The sequence below is a fragment of the Asterias rubens genome, chromosome 16, assembly GCF_902459465.1.
Source record: "Asterias rubens chromosome 16, eAstRub1.3, whole genome shotgun sequence".
Lineage (NCBI taxonomy): Eukaryota > Metazoa > Echinodermata > Asteroidea > Forcipulatida > Asteriidae > Asterias > Asterias rubens.
In genome coordinates this window covers 12999560-13012567 of record NC_047077.1, presented here as the reverse complement: position 1 = coordinate 13012567, position 13008 = coordinate 12999560, and the positions used below count along the sequence as shown (strand labels likewise).

Here is a 13008-nt window from a genome sequence, read left to right as displayed (position 1 = left end):
GTACAATGAAGTAAATGATGGTGACTGTTGATTTGCAGTTGTTGTAAGTGATATTGTTGTTGTTGTTGTTATTGTTGCAGATGTTAAATTTGCATCGGGGATAAAGAATGTTAATATTTTGTTTTTTACCAATAGATCGATTGTGTGTTAGCACTGTCAGTACTTTCCCGAGTCCTGTGAACAAAATATCACAGGCATGTTATGGGATTCGAACCCACGACCCTTGCAATTCTAGAGTCTGCAGTGTCTTACCAACTAGACTACCGAGATTGCCCGGTAGCTAGAGGCAGTTCGAATCCTATGTTTTGGCAGTGGGTATACCGCAACGATATAATAGGTAGAAGCTCATTAAACCGAAATTCCCATCCGTTCACGATCCCACAGTGGTAGCAGTTTGATACCCTTTCAGAAGTCAGTCCAGTTTGCTCTCTTCAAGATTGATTCTTATTATTAGAGAGGAGGACCCGATGAAAGGGATCTCCTTGTCATCTGTGCTGTGCCATCGATACATGATCCAATGAGAATCTCATCCACAGGAATTGCTTAAAAGCTTCAAAGGCTTTGGTTGCTAACTATATACCGGGGGTATTTTTCTATGAATCCGGGATAAATAGTCATTGGATTACCCGTCTCATCGTTCCGGTGCCGGCAAGTCGTGCCTAAGTACTCCAACCCCAGAGATGTTTTATTATTATTGCCTTATCCGATGAAAACACTAAGAGACACTTGAAAAACAAAACTGCAGCAGTTGCATTACCAGAGGCAGAGGGTACTTATCTTAGGCAAGTACTGCAGTTCTACAATCTTCAAGTATGCTATAAGCAAGAAGAGTTTTGATTGGGTGAACTTACTGTTTGATAGGTCCGGATGAGCAGAGTCAGATCACCGATGACATAAAAACAACTGACAGCAGCATTGCTGGAATCCATCAGAACAATCTAAATAAGAAAGTTATAGCAAAATTAAAATTAATATTATTTATCCGCGATGCAAATTTTGCGGATACCCGCTGCTAAAAACATAGGATTCGAATTGTAGCTATACCGGCGGTCTCGGTGGTCTAGTTGTTCAAGACACTGGACATTATTGGTAGTTGTCAAAGACCAATCTTCTTAAATTGGTGTATCTCAACATAATTATGGACAAAATACGAACCATTGAAAAAACATTGAACTCGATTGGTCGTCGAAGTTGCGAGATAATAATGGAAGAAAATTTACCTTTGTCATACGAAGTTGTATTCTGAGATGCTTGATTTCGACCCTTCATAATATAGTCCTGTATGTCTCGAAATAAAATTCTAGCTAAATTACTACTTTCTCGAAAACTACTTTACTTCAGAGTTAGCCGTTTCTCACAATGTTTTATACTATCAACAGCTCTATCCATTTTGATGCTAACAACAATTATTTTGAGTAATTGCCAATAGTGGCCACTGCTCTATGTGGAGGCGTATGTTGTTAATTGATTATAAGTTTTTGTTATTGATTGCAGGTACAGTTAAACGTCAGCAAATGAGGTCAACGGGTCTGAACGCTATTGACAACGTCCGGGGAATGTGGTACAACGACCATTTAAGCAAGTATCTGGCATCAGCCTTGAAACCAAACTCCAGAAGACGTTAAAGGTATGTACATTTCATGCGACATCCCTTAACGCCCTCGTCACACGAGGCAATTTACAGGCAACCAGTTATACTCAATCTCCAAAAAGAGTACCCATTAATTCACATTTGAATAAGCCTTTTTGAGATAATGATGAACACAATGCTACAACACTATAAGGTTTGGGTAAAATTTGTGTGTATACACCCAAACCAAACAGTACACTCCTATTACGTCTGCCATGCCTCAAAAAGGCTAATTGCTCCTGTAGATCGTAAGACGATGTTCGAAAAATGACGATGCGTTATCAAAATGGTCCTGTAGTATGCACTGCAGTTGGTTGCCACCAAGTTGCCTGGAACAAGTTGTCTCGTGTGACAAGGCCCTAACAGTTACGTTATCAAACCATGCATACCTCAAATCCCTTGCTTTATTTTGATTTACCCTCCCTTGCCTCTGTTCACTATTTCTGACTAGTAAACTGACAGCCGGCCATAGCAGACGCATCGCAGACCGTCATGTGTCTTACGCATTGGAAACCATAAATAAACTTTTCGATGACTAGAATACGATGTGACTTTATCCAAGCAATTAGTTCTACTTGACAAGCATCTTTCCATCACCGATTGTGGAGATGCTGTCATTCTAAAAAAGAGCGCGGACATTTCGGGCATAGCAAGGAGGGGGAAAATAGCAAAAAGATAATACATTTTACCCGGTGTAAAATTACGTGCAAACCAATCCCTCAACCCAAACCCCTTCCAGGTCCACCCTTAACCAACGAGGTCCGGATATGTACGAACATCATGCTAGCAGAGTCAACGCCAGAGCTAAGATCGTGTAGGGTGTTTCTATATGTATGACTCATTAACACATTTTGTAGCTGGCACGAATAATTTTAATTAAAAACCTTGTTATCATAATTTCTATGAAAGTACACTTACTTGGTTTGCACCATTTTTATTTGAACTGCATTAACATGTCCTCCCCTGTACAAACATCGGGTGTTGTTCCTCGAGCTTGTGTGCAAACCGTTGGTTAGTTTTGGGTCCGGTGAGACAAAACATCTAGACGTGCATTCCTTCCAACACGAACCTACTTCTCTCAGAGCAACGAACTTGTGCAGTGGAGCATACCGTTTCAAAATACTGCACGCTAGAATGCCTCTAACACATTCAGAGAATTCCACTGGAATGGCTGGCTTTCCCTGGGGTTTGTTGGACTTTAAAGCCACATAATCCGCAAGATAGTAAATAAAATTCAGGGGGGAGGGGAAATAAATAATTAATTCTTCGAAAAAGTGGACAGGTGGGATCTTAGTCAAAATCCAAATTAGTGACGCAGTTTAGGGGATGGATATAAAAAACTTCGGCTCGTCTGTATTTTATGTCTAGAGCAGTAAATATTGATGCATTTTAAGATCACGGACACTCCCCTGATCAAGCTGTAAATTAGTAGAACTGCTACAACTTGATCTTCTTATTAAGCAACTTTTGGTCACCTCCACCTGCCCAACAACCACGCCCCCCCCCCAAAAAAAAGGGGGTGGGGACAAATATTACAACAACAGCAACACGACGGAAACAGACTCCGGGTCTAAGGCTGGATTCGAACAGGGGTATATAAAGGTGAAAGGTCAGGGGAACTAAACTACTGTGCCGACCTGACACCCAAAATGGCGTCCAGCATACCCCCTCCCCCAACACTGAGAAACCAATCCCCGATGTCGAAACCATCCTTGTTTACACAGCTATGGAAACTCCCAAATAAAAACAGTAAAATGATGAAAATGACGGCACACAAAATCCATTATCAATCTTATTGTAGTCTAGTACAGCCAACTTTTTAAAGTGTCCTTTTCTGGGTTGAAACATTCATGTTTTCTACATTGTTGTCGAGTGATTCGCGAGCTTAAATCAAGACGAATTCGGGGGGAGGGGGAAGAGTTGAGTAGTCACCCCAATCAGTTACCCCAAGCCTGCCTGAGATTCATAACTCCATGTGTTGTTTTGTCTTTGAACACGAAATGAAGAATCGGTTCGTCTGGGAAGAAAGCGGTCCTAATTGAAAGAAACCATTAGGGAAACATTTCAGATCTTGGAAACGGCTGAGACAAACAATTTCTATAGAAGTCTCTTTTCTTATTAGCGCATAATTTGAGATTGATACATCAATTATGCAGAGAACGTGCACACTCTTATCTGGAATGCCCAACACGCTCGTCTTCACATGACCAAAATATTTCTAAGGATCAAGTTCGATTAAGAATGTAATATTGATTAACGTCTCGTAATGGAACAATAACATTTCGCTGTAGTAAAGACGCCTGTGGGGGAAAATGAACCATGTTAATCAAAAGCCTCTCAAGCTCCGTCGTGCTGCCGTTGCTGCCGTTGTAATATTTGTCCCCACCCCCCCCCCTTTTTTTGTTGATGACGTCACCACGCCGCCATCTTAAAGGTCAATAGATGGCGAAATCTTTTGCAGGACCCCTCAATGGTGATCCATAAGGACGCGTGTGTGTTTGTATAGCCTACCCTCCGAGGACATTTTTCAATAGGGACAATAGGTCCTCACTAGTCGGTTCTTTGTTTTTATGGTTTCTCACTAATCATTAATTGTGTACAAAACCAATAGGGATTGCTTCACAGGAACAATGGGTGTCCTGTAACGTAATGGCCAAACGCTGTTTGTAAAGGTGTGGGGGAGTTAACTGTAGTTGGTTTGCTCAATAGTTCCTCGTTTGGTGATGTTTATATTCCCCGTCATACATCATGCTCTCCAATAATGACTTGTTCTTTTCCCGCTCAAATCCCATCCTAAGCTCATAATCCTATTCATCAGCGAACTCTCCCGAGATTTCACAAGCAATAAATCACCCTGGCAGACGCCTATTCGCTTCATCCTGCCTTCAGACCCTATTCACTAAGTCCACAATGTTACATTGGAATTAATTAATCACGACGGTTTTTCCCCTTTTCTTTCGTCTTCTAATAGATTCTGCTGACAGGTTCAACAGCTGAAGCTCGACATTTCGCGGAGTCAGGACATGACGTCAGGAAGGCATAACGTTTTTAATGGCGAAGAGACACGGTTCCTTAAGAATAATTTCACTTTGTTGTTTATTTACTTATTTATTTGTTTAACAGTTTATTTATTTAAGATCAGGGGGGTTAATATAATACAGTATCGAAAGTTTGAAACAAGATGTGTGAGAACTTTGAAAACAAAGTTTATTTATTTTTACCGAAAGCCTATAGTAGATAAACTTGAATTATATTAAATTATTATTAACGGTTTTTAAAATGTTTACTGTAATATTTTTCAAAAAGTGACTGCAGTCAGCTGTCAGCAAGTATTTTTTGATGAATTTCATTTAGCATAAGTCGCACTACCTTTTTTTTCGCACTGAGGCCATTTTTGTCAAATGCCCTGACGTATCCATTAAGATCAGTATATGAATGGCTCATCTTTCATAGAGCACCATACCATTATAGGTACCTGCCTCGATATGGACCTCAGAGACGTGTGTGACATTAAGTCGGTCGTAACGGGAGAAAACAGGAATAACTGATTCTACACTGGCATACTTTTTGAACGCTAGGTGGCAGCAGACTTACCAGGTATAATCCCATTTTTCTTGTTAATGTGCTCGTAACCGATGGCGTTTTAAGTCTGCTGAACCCTAGCATTCAAAAGTATCCCATTGTCTTCAAATAACACCATTACTATTTTAATAATCAATATTGTTCTCAGTACTAGTCGCATTTTTCTGCTTAGTGACAGTTTACTCTTCAACTTTATTGTTCTGTATTTCATGAGTACACACATTTCATAAACTTCCCATGTATAGCTGGTGAAGAGGCCAGACCTTGTACAAGCTTAGGCTTCTTGTCTGGTCTCCCCATACTATTACTAAGTTCAGATAAGTAGTTTTCCTTTATATTGTACTACCTAATTGTGGTGTGGAAATAAACCTGAAACCTGAAACCTCTATCTGAAGCAGGTTCAACCTGGTCGAAGTAACCGTGACTTCTCTTTACCCCCAACCCCACTCCCACACCCGCAAACAAAAACTGAAATCAAACCAAACCAATCATTAGAGGTAGAAACTCATACACTTCGTAAATGTAGCTCCCAAAATATTGCAGCATTTGAAATAAATGAAAATACAAAAATTGTAATTTCTTGCAATAAGTAAGGCAGACAAGGTCCGAAATGATTAAACAGTTTATCCATTCACATTTGGACATCCGTGAAGAAAGGTAAAACGGTCTAATGTCTACTGCTAACCAATAAGTCACTTTTTACAAGTAAAAATCAATCAAAGAGGCATAACCAAGAAGGGTATTGCTTTGGTGACGTCGATTTCATAATATAATGGTGCAGCCACATTAAATTAAAAATAGAATGGGTATATGACGCGCATGTCCAGTAATTTATGATATAAAGTCAGGGTCAATCCAAACAAACACACAATTGCAGCTTTTTAATTTCTACTCGAGTCAGAAATCCCTTTTCTTTCAGGTTATTACTTCTTATTGAGTATCATGCATAAGTAAAATATTGCATTATTATCGACTATTCCTCATCGCCATTGTTGTTTACCGCTTGACTGTACAACACTTGAACTGTAATCCAAGATGGCTGGCAGGTTTGTGACGTCAGTGATGTGAAATAATTGGTCTCTACTATATTGACTACCAAAGTAGAGATCAATGTGTGAAATAGACCTTTTCGCAAATACTGGGGCGCGCGTATAGTTTGGAATTAGGTGCATTGTGGTCTAGCTGGTGATCAAATTTGATCCATATCTATCCCAGAGTGCACCTCGTTCAACAGTCTGCGTTTGCGCAATGGTAATTTGCGAAAAGGTCTATGTCTAGCTGATTGGTACATCCTCCATTTTGTGTTTTAAGAAATGGAAGGATCCAACAAATTTGAGTGTACAGCACACAACAGTTTTTGAGGAGATGTGTTGTAACAGCAATCCTTACAGTACCAATATAAATTCTGATCTTTCGTTAATGTTTATATTTCAATAGTGTTGTCTGTATAATTAAGAAAGGGATTTTCAAACTCCGTTGATTGAATTGTATGTCAAGATGTAAATAATAACATGTGTGCCATTGAATTGAATAATTCTATAGATGGTCGCCTACATTTAGTATGTTGTTAAGCACGATATTCTATACAACGTTATTGACAACATTTTGTCCTGTGTTTTATCATCCACCTTTTAGTTTTAAATTGATTGGTTTACTACATGCAGTGTACATCAGGTGCAAATGCATGTCCTAGGTTTTAAGAATTAAATATACAGTAAAATTTAAGGTAGCTTTAAGATTTAAGAAAGAGGTATATTTGACAAATTTTAAGTGCATTTTTGTTGTGGTGAATACTGAATGATACATCGTCTTTCGGTCCCATATTATTATGAAGAACTTATTAAAATACTAAACTTAAAACATAGATACTGGCAATGTATATATAAAACAAAATACACGGTAGTGTTTAGTTCGGTCCATTAATAGAGTTTTCGTGTACGGTGTCGTGTGCAAAACTTATTTTGGTTGTAGGTGTTTTTCACGTCGCTGCCGACTGCTGTTTATGGAACATTGCACTTATCCAAATAGAGAGGCTGAGAAGTAGACTGCCCCCTTTGGTGGATTACCACTGTGATGACCGTCGTGGTATTCTAGGAACCAGACACAGTGAGGCAATAATACGGAAAACGTCAATTTAAAACCACACAAACAATGTTAGCGTAGATTAACTAACTGATTATTATGTTCTCTCATGCATTTTGGTGAAATAAACGGGGTGACCACGTTGACAAAACTCTCTTTCTCTTGTTTTTTATTATTTGATGTTGTGTTACCTTTTCTCAATGTTGCACATTTGCTGGAATTTAAAACCAAAACAGTCAGGTGGAACTGCCAATCGCAGCTTTTATTTGGGCCTCATCATCCATCCAAGATGATGGCCAGATTTTGTGGGATAAACTCTTGGTGGCGCGCTTTATTATAAAATGCAACTATTATACGTATGGGATACCCTTGTTTAGAGGCACTGGACACATTATTGTTATTTTTCAAAGACCACTATTCCAACTTATTGATGAAAAACAACATTTTATGCATAACATAACAAAACTGTAAAAATTTGGGCCAGATTGGTCATCGAAGTTGCAAGAAAATAAACAAACAGCAAAAAATACAAAGAATTATAGTACTTGGCTAAACTAAAAACAACAAAAGTAAACGAGAAGAAAAACTGTGTAAATACACAACTATTGTTCTGTCCACTTAATAATGGGATTGTTACTTTGTCATGTCATGTAAGTCACCGGACACACAACGCCTGAATGAAAATTTTGACGATAGGAATGCAATCAACTATCTTGTCAGGGGCCGTTGCCTTCTGGGGCTAGAACAGGGTTATCCAATATACAGTTTAATGTCTACGGATGTAGGCTTTGGTATCATTCATCAGCAGCCTGGCTAGAGCAAAAAGCATTACCTCCCCAACTTTACGAAGCAGTCATGGTTAAAGGCAGTGGACATTATATTGGTAATTACTCAAAATAATTATTAGTATAAAACCTTACTTGGTAACAAGTAATGGAGAGAGGTTGGTAGTATAAAACTTCATGAGAAACGGCTCCCGCTGAAGTGGAGTAGTTTTCGAGAAGAAGTAATTTTCCACGAATTTGATTTCGAGACCTCAGATTTAGAACTTGAGGTCTCGAAATCAAGCGTTTTATGAAAGCAGACAACTTTGTATGACAAGGGTGTTTTTTCTCTCATTATTGCAACTCTGAAGACCAATTGAGCTAAAATTTTCACAGGTTTGTTATTTTTATGATATGATGAGATACACCAAGTGAGAAGACTGGTTTTTGACAATTATCAATAGTGTCCAGTGTCTTTGAGTGTCCTGCTTAAGGACACAAGTGTCAGCACCGGGACTTGAACCAACACTCAAAACACCAGAGCTTGAATCCGGTTCTCTTTACCGGCCCATGACACGCCACAAATTGAGCACAGACTTGATAGCAAACGTAACTGTGTAACCATTTGACCGCTAAGCAGCTGGCCCATAAATCATGCAGTGTACCATCTCATCACGTACTATTAATGAACCACTATAAATAACTGAATCTAAATAAAAGTTAGGTGTCGCACTAGACACCAGTTGTAACACTATTTTCCCATCAACAACCAACATGCGTATTAATAGAAGAGACTTAGTAGAGCCCAAAACGTGACAAATTTGTCTCCCTTTTGTTTCCTTTTTTTTTTTTTAAGTATCGGCTCTAGAGAAATTCACTTGACAATTACGGGAAGTCAGGATAGATAGATTCGATGGGGTAAAAACAGAGGTAGGAAATGTGGCATGGGGCACGAACTCTATGTGTGCATCATCGATAATGAAGGTGGGGGGGGGGGGGGGTTGAGGAATGACCTGACGGTGATGAGACGAGGCAGGTTTGAAGGCATTGGACGCCTCTATAGTGATCGTCAAGACCAGTATTCTTACTTGGTGTATCCTAACAGATACCCACAATAATAAATCTAGGTAAAGATGGGCTCAATTGGCCATCGAAGTCACAAGAGATTAATAAAATAAAAAAACACCCTTGTTGCGTTTCAGATGTATAATAAAAGGCTTCGGCTGAAGCATTACAATTTTTATTATTTGAGTGAGAATTTACATCTTGCAAAAACTACGTTACTCAGAGGGAGCCGTTTCACACAATGTCTTTTTCAGCAACTCTCAATATTGTTCGTATAAAAGTCAGTTGTTATGCTAACAATTATTTTGAGTAATTACCAGACGTGTCCAGTTCCGTTAAGGAGCAAATTTTGAAACATTTGAGATGTCGCTTGCCGTGAATCGATGATGATGGGTTAGGTGCGCAAGATTGAACGAAGTGACTTCAATGTTAACAAGATTAATGTGTTTGTCTTCAAGAAGCTCAGATTTACAGTAACATCGTTGTAGAGATGTGTATGTTTTGAGATAATATAACTAGTGATGTAGGTTACTCGACTTTTAAAGGAACACGTTACCTTGGATCGGTCGAGTTGGTCTTTGAAAAGCGTTTGTAACCGTTTGTTATAAAATGCATATGGGTAGAAAGATGCTGTAAAAGTAGAATACAATGATCCACACAAACATGCCTCGAAATTGCACGGGTTTCCTTTTGCCTCGTCGACTAACACGGTCGGCCATTTATGGGAGTCAAATGTGTTATGGCCGACCGTGTTAGTTCGCGAAGTAAAAGGAAAACCATGCAATTTCGAGACCAACTTGTGTGGATCATTGTATTCTACTTTTAAAACATCTTTCCAACCATTTGCTTTTTATAACAAACGGTTACAAACGCTTTTTACAGACCAACTCGTCCGATCCAAGGCAACATGTTCCTAAATGAACGAGACTTCAGCGAGAAGACGCCCTCTACAGTAAATGTGGTGTTATATTGATTCTCTTGTGACAACACCAACACCGTGTTATCTTTTTACTAACAATAATAGGCTATATGTAATATGGGTAACTACTCTACATAAGATAAGCCCACCTGGTAAAAATCACACTAACACCCAAGTGTTAACAGGGTTGAACTGTATACATATTGGTTAACTCAAAATAATTGTTAGCATAGAACTTATACTTGGTAACAAGCAACACAGAGTTGTTGACAGTATAAACCATTGTGAGAAATGGCTCTCTCTCTCTGAAGTAATATATTTTGTAGAAAGAGGTAATTTCTAACTCAAATGTAACAAACGCTTTGGAAACTTGGGCTTAAGTTCATCGACTTGGGCAAATGTGTGTGCTTTCAAATGCATGGAAAAGGTTTCCAGGAAAGAAGTCTTTTTCAAACTTCAAAAAATTATTTCATTGAGAATTACCTCTTTCTCAACAAACTACGTTACTTAAGAAGGAGTCGCTTCTCATAATATTTTAAATTTTGACAGCTGTTCGTTGCTCGTTACCAATTTAGTTTTTTTTAAATTGGTTTATTTATTCAAAAAATGCCATCGCAGCATACCGCTGAATTGCGGCATAATTTACAATAATTAAAAAATATAACATTAGTTATTAAAAAGCTTTACAATAGAAAATACATAGTGAACATTTGATTAAAAAAATAAAATCACAAAAATCACAAAAGCAATGGCCTGCCAGATATGTACAAACAGGTTCACTACATTTGTATACATTTAAGAGCAGAAAATTAAGCAATTATATTAACATGGTTTTAGGAGTTCAGGAGCTTGGTGAGGTAGGGCAAGGGGCTGTTTTGGAATCTTTTGGTGTTGCAGTGAAACATACCAAACCGTGCTCGTTGGCGGAGTTGCATAGATGAGTTTTTATGCTAATATTATACAATTTGAGTGTTTACCAAATATTATGCCTAGTGCCTTTAATCAAAACTATTAGAGGTCATGTTACATTAAAGTGTCCCATCCACTATACGCTATTGCATACTCGTGGGTAGGGCCTCGGGTTGTTATTACGCTTCCCCCAACACTGAAAGAGAACCAATTAAACTCAGCCAAAAGTTCCACTTATTATTGATTGAAAACTAAGTAATATAAATAAATATACATTTTGATAACTTGATTAATGAAACGTCCTGAACACACAAGAGTTGGCTTCTAAACTGGTTATGAATTTGTGTGCGAGACCAACGACTTCCACCAACAACGAATTAAGTGTCCAGTGGTTCCCTTTATTTTTAATTGATCGAAGTAGATTTGCATACAGCCGTATTTACAACGCAGAAGATAGGTTACCTACCATTCGATTAATGCTCTGAGCACGCTTTTAAGCGTTGCATACATGCAGTTGAAGTTAAAGGAACTCGACACCTTTGGTATATTATTGTCAAAGGCCGGTATTCCCACTTGGTGCATCCCAATATGCATAAAAATAACAACTTTAGGAAAATGTTGACTCAATTGGTCATCGAAGTTGACAGAATACAATGAAAAGAAGACAAACAAACTCTTTTTGCACATGTGCCTAATAGTGAATGAGAATTTACCTCGTTCCCAAACACTACGTTTAGAGGGAGCCGTTTCTCACAATATTGTAAGATCAACAACTCTCCATTGCTGTTAAGAAAGTATGTTTTTATGCCAACAATTATTTTGAGTAATAACAAGCAGTGTCTATGACCTTTATGGTTTCCGGAAGAATACCGAACACTAATTTATTTTTTAAAGAACCTCTGGTTCAAGACACCACCTGTCCTTATTCCCATGTGGTACTATTGCAAATTAAAGGGGTTTGCCTATTAAGAAAACTGAGCAATATATTTTGTTTTAAAGAAATTCTTGTTCCGAGAAGAACCTTAGATGGTTAGTCTGGAGTGGTGCTCTGTTTTTGTCTTCTGGAGATCTTAAACTACCAGTTGTTTCTTTCAAAACGAACACAACTCATTGTGGTATTATTTCCATGGCATTACCGAAAACCCTACCAGAGTGTATTCCTTTAATGCAGATTGAAGTTCTCCTTCGTATGATCAGAACTTAAAGCTAGCAATTCCATGTAAAACTATGTATAATGATAAAAGGTCCTTAAAATGAAAAAATGCATACAAATTGAAAATCAAGTTAACATCATTTTTTGTTACTTCGTTTTTTTAAAGTTTTTTTTTGCCAAACAACTACTTTGATGACCACTCTGAATCAACACAACCCAATTACCAAGAGCTCCAACACAATAATTAAGCAAAATCAGTTTTATTAAGTCCATACAATATGCACCACGGACTTTATAGTTCTGAGCAGACGACTTTTTTTCTGGTAGGACCAAGTGCGTTGGGTTTTCAAACAAAACCCTGTTCACGTTGCTAGTTCACATAGCTTATGGTCCACACAAATGGCGCAGCCACCACTGGTGACGTCAATTTTAAAGGGGGAGGGGGCAATATTGAAAACGAAACTCTACATGTGGTGATTGAAAAACTATTTAACCGTAATAATTCATCTCGACATATACCCTGGACAATTAGGCTGTATAGAGTCCGAACGCCGGATAACCTGCTGCTGACGGAATATCGGTTCATTGGTTTAGCAGGTGGCCGCCCCCTTCATTTGATTAAGACATATCCACCCCCTTAACTAAATTAGATATCAGGCACTCTTGCGGACTACGATTGACAGTGACTGTGGCAATGACTAGCACTGTGAACTATTCCAGTTATTAAAGGCACCGGTTTGGGGTAATAAATGTTGAAGACTAGTATTCTCGATTGGGGTATCCCAACAGATATGCATAACGTAACAAAAAAATTATGTGAGAATGATTACTAAATTGGTCATTGAGTTTGCAAGCGAATAATGCAAGCAAAACAATTTGTGTGCCTTATGCGTAATACAAGGCT

At 38.4% G+C, this 13008-nt stretch overlaps 1 long non-coding RNA gene across 1 annotated transcript in view; it reads left to right on the top strand.

Annotated features, from left to right (window-relative positions):
* The window catches only part of LOC117300842, a 54441-nt gene extending 46996 nt beyond the window's left edge, over positions 1-7445 (top strand). The window contains exons 3-4 of the long non-coding RNA XR_004520226.1: positions 1495-1627; positions 4602-7445. This is a non-coding gene — a long non-coding RNA (uncharacterized LOC117300842). The remainder of the gene's footprint in view (positions 1-1494; positions 1628-4601) is intronic.
* Positions 7446-13008: the final 5563 nt, after the last annotated feature.